Here is a 7500-nt window from a genome sequence, read left to right on the forward strand (position 1 = left end):
CGCCCGCCGGACTCTCAGGAGGATAAGAGAAACGACTTTTTCCGGACAGCCTCCGCCGCCGCCCATTGGGGGTGGACCGGAGCAACGCAGCAGCGAGCGACGGGGGTCCAGTGGTAGGACAGCTGGGAACAACATCGCGCGTAGCGCGGGGAGCCGGCTATGGTCTCGCTATGAGGTCCGCGCCGAGGCTTTCGACGCGGCCCCGGGAATGGTCGACCCGCAAGCCGAAGGAGCCTGAACCTCCAAGCGCCGGCGCGAGGCCGGGGCCGGTGGGGGCCCTCCGAAGGCGGGTCTTGGTTGCATATCGGTCAGTGGTTGTGTTGGTGCGACCTGTAAGGAGGGAAAAAGACTCGAATGGTCTCGCCGTCTCGCAGTGAGACATAGGGGGGGGTCGACCCGCAAGCCGAAGGAGCCTGAACCTCCAAGCGCCGGCGCGGGGGCCGGGGCCGGTGGGGGCCCTCCGAAGGCGGGTCTTAAGTTGCATATCGGTCAGTTTGTGTATGGGTGCGATGTGGAGGGGGACATATTCGAAAGTGCGGAGCTCCGCCGTCAGAGGCCGGGTTTTCGCCCGGGGTATCCGCCCCGGGCGCCTCTCGGGCGGCCTTCCCAACTGCCGTCGACCGCCCGGAGGGGGAAACAGAAAATATTCGAAAGTGCGGAGCTCCGCCGTCAGAGGCCGGGTTTTCGCACGGGGTATCCGCCCCGGGCGCCTCTCGGGCGGCCTTCCCAACTGCCGTCGACCGCCCGGAGGGGGAAACAGAAAATATTCGAAAGTGCGGAGCTCCGCCGTCAGAGGCCGGGTTTTCGCACGGGGTATCCGCCCCGGGCGCCTCTCGGGCGGCCTTCCCAACTGCCGTCGACCGCCCGGAGGGGGAAACAGAAAATGTTCGAAAGTGCGGAGCTCCGCCGTCAGAGGCCGGGTTTTCGCACGGGGTATCCGCCCCGGGCGCCTCTCGGGCGGCCTTCCCAACTGCCGTCGACCGCCCGGAGGGGGAAACAGAAAATGTTCGAAAGTGCGGAGCTCCGCCGTCAGAGGCCGGGTTTTCGCACGGGGTATCCGCCACGGGCGCCTCTCGGGCGGCCTTCCCAACTGCCGTCGACCGCCCGGAGGGGGAAACAGAAAATATTCGAAAGTGCGGAGCTCCGCCGTCAGAGGCCGGGTTTTCGCACGGGGTATCCGCCCCGGGCGCCTCTCGGGCGGCCTTCCCAACTGCCGTCGACCGCCCGGAGGGGGAAACAGAAAATATTCGAAAGTGCGGAGCTCCGCCGTCAGAGGCCGGGTTTTCGCACGGGGTATCCGCCCCGGGCGCCTCTCGGGCGGCCTTCCCAACTGCCGTCGACCGCCTGGAGGGGGAAATAGAAAATATTCGATAGTGCGGAGCTCCGCCGTCAGAGGCCGTTCCAGTGCTTTTGGGTGGCTGGAAACACCCTCACGATGGTCTGATTATACTCTTAGGGGCCTCCCCTGTGTCGCCCTGGAGGTCACCCATTCAAAACATGCTCACCTATATACGTTTCGGAAAGTATTTTGGTGAACGCTCACTTTCTAAGCCTTTTAGCCTTCTTGACCCCCTAACTCCCCATATCTGGTTTACCTACTACAGCGCCCCTAACGACCAAAATCGGTACTGCATACCCCTGGTACCCCCGCCATTGAAAATGAATGGGGGAATTTTTTTAATTTCTCAATCCGGCCAGGAGGCCTCTTTTTCGGCCACGCTCGGCCGGCGAGCCGGTCCGCTCTTTACCCCTGGTACCCCCAGCCCTACCCCTGGTACCTCCCCCATTGAAAATGAATGGCGACCCCTGGTACCCCCAGCAACACCCCTGGTACCCTCAGCCTTACCCCTGGTACCCTCAGCTCAACCCCTGGTACCCCCAGCCTAACCCCTGGTACCCTCAGCGGCACCCCTGGTACCCTCAGCAACACCCCTGGTACCCCCAGCCAGCTTCGCCCCTGGTACCCTCAGCCTTACCCCTGGTACCCTCAGCCCAACCCCTGGTACCCTCAGCCCAACCCCTGGTACCCCCAGCCAGCTTCGCCCCTGGTACCCTCAGCCTTACCCCTGGTACCCCCAGCCTTACCCCTGGTACCTCCAGCCTAACCCCTGGTACCTCCAGCCTTACCCCTGGTACCTCCAGCCTTACCCCTGGTACCTCCAGCCTTACCCCTGGTACCTCCAGCCGTACCCCTGGTACCCTCAGCCTTACCCCTGGTACCCTCAGCCTTACCCCTGGTACCCTCAGCCTTACCCCTGGTACCCTCAGCCGCACCCCTGGTACCCTCAGCGGCACCCCTGGTACCCTCAGCCTTACCCCTGGTACCCTCAGCCGCACCCCTGGTACCCTCAGCGGCACCCCTGGTACCCTCAGCCTTACCCCTGGTACCCTCAGCCGCACCCCTGGTACCCTCAGCGGCACCCCTGGTACCCTCAGCGGCACCCCTGGTACCCTCAGCCGTACCCCTGGTACCCTCAGCCGAACCCCTGGTACCCTCAGCGGCACCCCTGGTACCCTCAGCGGCACCCCTGGTACCCTCAGCGGCACCCCTGGTACCCTCAGCCGTACCCCTGGTACCCTCATCGGCACCCCTGGTACCCTCAGCGGCACCCCTGGTACCCTCAGCGGCACCCCTGGTACCCTCAGCTGCACCCCTGGTACCCTCAGCGGCACCCCTGGTACCCTCAGCGGCACCCCTGGTACCTCCGCCATTGAAAATGAATGGGCGGCCTTCCCACCTGCCGTCAGCCGCCCGGAGGGGGAAATAGAAAATATTCGAAAGTGCGGAGCTCCGCCGTCAGAGGCCGGCTTTTCGCCCGGGGTATCCGCCCCGGGGCGCCTCTCGGGCGACCTTCCCAACTGCCGTCGGCCGCCCGGAGGGGGAAATAGAAAATATTCGAAAGTGCGGAGCTCCGCCGTCAGAGGCCGGCTTTTCGCCCGAGGTATCCGCCCCGGGGCGCCTCTCGGGCGGCCTTCCCAACTGCCGTCGGCCGCCCGGAGGGGGAAATAGAAAATATTCGAAAGTGCGGAGCTCCGCCGTCAGAGGCCGGCTTTTCGCCCGAGGTATCCGCCCCGGGCGCCTCTCGGGCGGCCTTCCCAACTGCCGTCGGCCGCCCGGAGGGGGAAATAGAAAATATTCGAAAGTGCGGAGCTCCGCCGTCAGAGGCCGGCTTTTCGCCCGAGGTATCCGCCCCGGGCGCCTCTCGGGCGGCCTTCCCAACTGCCGTCGGCCGCCCGGAGGGGGAAATAGAAAATATTCGAAAGTGCGGAGCTCCGCCGTCAGAGGCCGGCTTTTCGCCCGAGGTATCCGCCCCGGGCGCCTCTCGGGCGGCCTTCCCAACTGCCGTCGGCCGCCCGGAGGGGGAAATAGAAAATATTCGAAAGTGCGGAGCTCCGCCGTCAGAGGCCGGCTTTTCGCCCGAGGTATCCGCCCCGGGCGCCTCTCGGGCGGCCTTCCCAACTGCCGTCGGCCGCCCGGAGGGGGAGATAGAAAATATTCGAAAGTGCGGAGCTCCGCCGTCAGAGGCCGGCTTTTCGCCCGAGGTATCCGCCCCGGGCGCCTCTCGGGCGGCCTTCCCAACTGCCGTCGACCGCCCGGAGGGGGAAATAGAAAATATTCGAAAGTGCGGAGCTCCGCCGTCAGAGGCCGGCTTTTCGCCCGAGGTATCCGCCCCGGGGCGCCTCTCGGGCGGCCTTCCCAACTGCCGTCGGCCGCCCGGAGGGGGAAATAGAAAATATTCGAAAGTGCGGAGCTCCGCCGTCAGAGGCCGGCTTTTCGCCCGAGGTATCCGCCCCGGGCGCCTCTCGGGCGGCCTTCCCAACTGCCGTCGGCCGCCCGGAGGGGGAAATAGAAAATATTCGAAAGTGCGGAGCTCCGCCGTCAGAGGCCGGCTTTTCGCCCGAGGTATCCGCCCCGGGCGCCTCTCGGGCGGCCTTCCCAACTGCCGTCGGCCGCCCGGAGGGGGAAATAGAAAATATTCGAAAGTGCGGAGCTCCGCCGTCAGAGGCCGGCTTTTCGCCCGAGGTATCCGCCCCGGGCGCCTCTCGGGCGGCCTTCCCAACTGCCGTCGGCCGCCCGGAGGGGGAAATAGAAAATATTCGAAAGTGCGGAGCTCCGCCGTCAGAGGCCGGCTTTTCGCCCGAGGTATCCGCCCCGGGCGCCTCTCGGGCGGCCTTCCCAACTGCCGTCGACCGCCCGGAGGGGGAAATAGAAAATATTCGAAAGTGCGGAGCTCCGCCGTCAGAGGCCGGCTTTTCGCCCGAGGTATCCGCCCCGGGCGCCTCTCGGGCGGCCTTCCCAACTGCCGTCGACCGCCCGGAGGGGGAGATAGAAAATATTCGAAAGTGCGGAGCTCCGCCGTCAGAGGCCGGCTCCACGCTTCATTCATCCGACCGAGACGCCTCTCCGCCGGCCACACTCGGCTGCGGGGCCGGCCCGCTCTCCGCCATTGAAAATGAATGGGGGGCATTTTCTCATGCTTTCAATCCGCCTAAGAGGCATCTTTCCCGGCCAACTTTGTGCCCCTGGTACCTCCAGCATCGAGAAAGCATGGTGACTCGTCCGACACATGCCCCCCTATATACGTTTCGGAAAGTATTTTGGTGAACGGTCACTTTCTAAGCCTTTCGCCTTCTTGACCCCCTAACTCCGCATATCTGGTTTACCTACTACAGCGCCCCTAACGACCAAAATCGGTACTGCTACCCCTGGTACCCCCGCCATTGAAAATGAATGGGGGAATTTTTTTAATCCCCCAGGCCGGCCAGGAGGCCCCTTTCCCGGCCAAACTCGCACGCTGGGCCGGCCCGCTCTTTACCCCTGGTACCCCCGCCATTGAAAATGAATGGGGGAATTTTTTCAATCTCCCAATCCGACCAAGAGGCCTCTTTTCCGGCCAAACTCGCACGCCGGGCCGGCCCGCTCTTTACCCCTGGTACCCCCAGCTCTACCCCTGGTACCCCCGCCATTGAAAATGAATGGGGGAATTTTTTCAATCTCCCAATCCGACCAAGAGGCCTCTTTTCCGGCCAAACTCGCACGCCGGGCCGGCCCGCTCTTTACCCCTGGTACCCCCAGCTCTACCCCTGGTACCCCCGCCATTGAAAATGAATGGGGGAATTTTTTCAATCTCCCAATCCGACCAAGAGGCCTCTTTTCCGGCCAAACTCGCACGCCGGGCCGGCCCGCTCTTTACCCCTGGTACCCCCAGCTCTACCCCTGGTACCCCCGCCATTGAAAATGAATGGGGGAATTTTTTCAATCTCCCACGCCGGCCAAGAGGCCTTTTTCCCGGGCACGCACGCTCGCCGGGCCGGCCCGCTATTATTAAACTCTCACCCCTGCAAGGAGGCCTTTTTCCCGGGCACGCACGCTCGCGGGGCCGGCCCGCTATTATTAAACTCTCACGCCGGCCAAGAGGCCTTTTTCCCGGGCACGCACGCTCGCCGGGCCGGCCCGCTATTATTAAACTCTCACGCCTGCAAGGAGGCCTTTTTCCCGGGCACGCACGCTCGCCGGGCCGGCCCGCTATTATTGAACTCTCACGCCTGCAAGGAGGCCTTTTTCCCGGGCACGCACGCTCGCGGAGCCGGCCCGCTATTATTAAACTCTCACGCCTGCAAGGAGGCCTTTTTCCCGGGCACGCACGCTCGCCGGGCCGGCCCGCTATTATTAAACTCTCACGCCTGCAAGGAGGCCTTTTTCCCGGGCACGCACGCTCGCCGGGCCGGCCCGCTATTATTAAACTCTCACGCCTGCAAGGAGGCCTTTTTCCCGGGCACGCACGCTCGCCGGGCCGGCCCGCTATTATTAAACTCTCACGCCGGCCAAGAGGCCCTTTTCCCGGGCACGCACGCTCGATGAGCCGGCCCGCTATTATTAAACTCTCACGCCGGCCAAGAGGCCCTTTTCCCGGGCACGCACGCTCGATGAGCCGGCCCGCTATTATTAAACTCTCACGCCGGCCAAGAGGCCCTTTTTCCCGGCCACGCACGCTCGCGGAGCCGGCCCGCTATTATTAAACTCTCACGCCTGCAAGGAGGCCTTTTTCCCGGGCACGCACGCTCGCCGGGCCGGCCCGCTATTATTAAACTCTCACGCCTGCAAGGAGGCCTTTTTCCCGGGCACGCACGCTCGCCGGGCCGGCCCGCTATTATTAAACGCTCACGCCTGCAAGGAGGCCTTTTTCCCGGGCACGCACGCTCGCCGGGCCGGCCCGCTATTATTAAACTCTCACGCCGGCCAAGAGGCCCTTTTCCCGGGCACGCACGCTCGCCGAGCCGGCCCGCTATTATTAAACTCTCAGGCCCGCTATTATTAAACTCTCACGCCTGCAAGGAGGCCTTTTTCCCGGGCACGCACGCTCGCCGGGCCGGCCCGCTATTATTAAACTCTCACGCCGGCCAAGAGGCCTTTTTCCCGTGCACGCACGCTCGCCGAGCCGGCCCGCTATTATTAAACTCTCACGCCTGCAAGGAGGCCTTTTTCCCGGGCACGCACGCTCGCCGGGCCGGCCCGCTATTATTAAACTCTCACGCCTGCAAGGAGGCCTTTTTCCCGGGCACGCACGCTCGCCGGGCCGGCCCGCTATTATTAAACGCTCACGCCTGCAAGGAGGCCTTTTTCCCGGGCACGCACGCTCGCCGGGCCGGCCCGCTATTATTAAACTCTCACGCCGGCCAAGAGGCCCTTTTCCCGGGCACGCACGCTCGATGAGCCGGCCCGCTATTATTAAACTCTCACGCCGGCCAAGAGGCCTTTTTCCCGGGCACGCACGCTCGCCGAGCCGGCCCGCCTTTTGCCTACCACACCGCCGTCTGGCGGACACCGACCCCTGGTACATCTGCCATTGAAAATGAATGGGGGAATTTTTTCAAACTCCCAATCCGAGCAAGAGGCCCCTTTTCCGGCCACACTCGCCCGCCGGGCCGGCCCGCTCTTTACCCCTGGTACCCCCAGCAACACCCCTGGTACCCCCAGCCTTGCCCCTGGTACCTCCCCCATTGAAAATGAATGGTGACCCCTGGTACCCCCAGCAACACCCCTGGTACCCTCAACCTTACCCCTGGTACCCTCAGCTGCACCCCTGGTACCCTCAGCCTTACCCCTGGTACCCCCAGCCAGCTTCGCCCCTGGTACCCCCAGCCTTGCCCCTGGTACCTCCGCCATTGGAAATGAATGGGGGATTTTTTTCAAACTCCCAATCCGACCGAGTGGCCCCTTTTCCGGCCAAACTCGCACGCCGGGCCGGCCCGCTCTTTACCCCTGGTACCCCCAGCTCTACCCCTGGTACCCCCGCCATTGAAAATGAATGGGGGAATTTTTTCAAACTCCCAATCCGAGCAAGAGGCCCCTTTTCCGGCCACACTCGCCCGCCGGGCCGGCCCGCTCTTTACCCCTGGTACCCCCAGCCTTGCCCCTGGTACCTCCGCCATTGGAAATGAATGGGGGATTTTTTTCAAACTCCCAATCCGACCGAGAGGCCTCTTTCCCGGCCACAC

The sequence above is a fragment of the Hippocampus guttulatus genome, unplaced genomic scaffold (genome assembly GCF_054856545.1).
Source record: "Hippocampus guttulatus isolate MCC_2025c unplaced genomic scaffold, RoL_Hgut_1.0 HiC_scaffold_42, whole genome shotgun sequence".
Lineage (NCBI taxonomy): Eukaryota > Metazoa > Chordata > Actinopteri > Syngnathiformes > Syngnathidae > Hippocampus > Hippocampus guttulatus.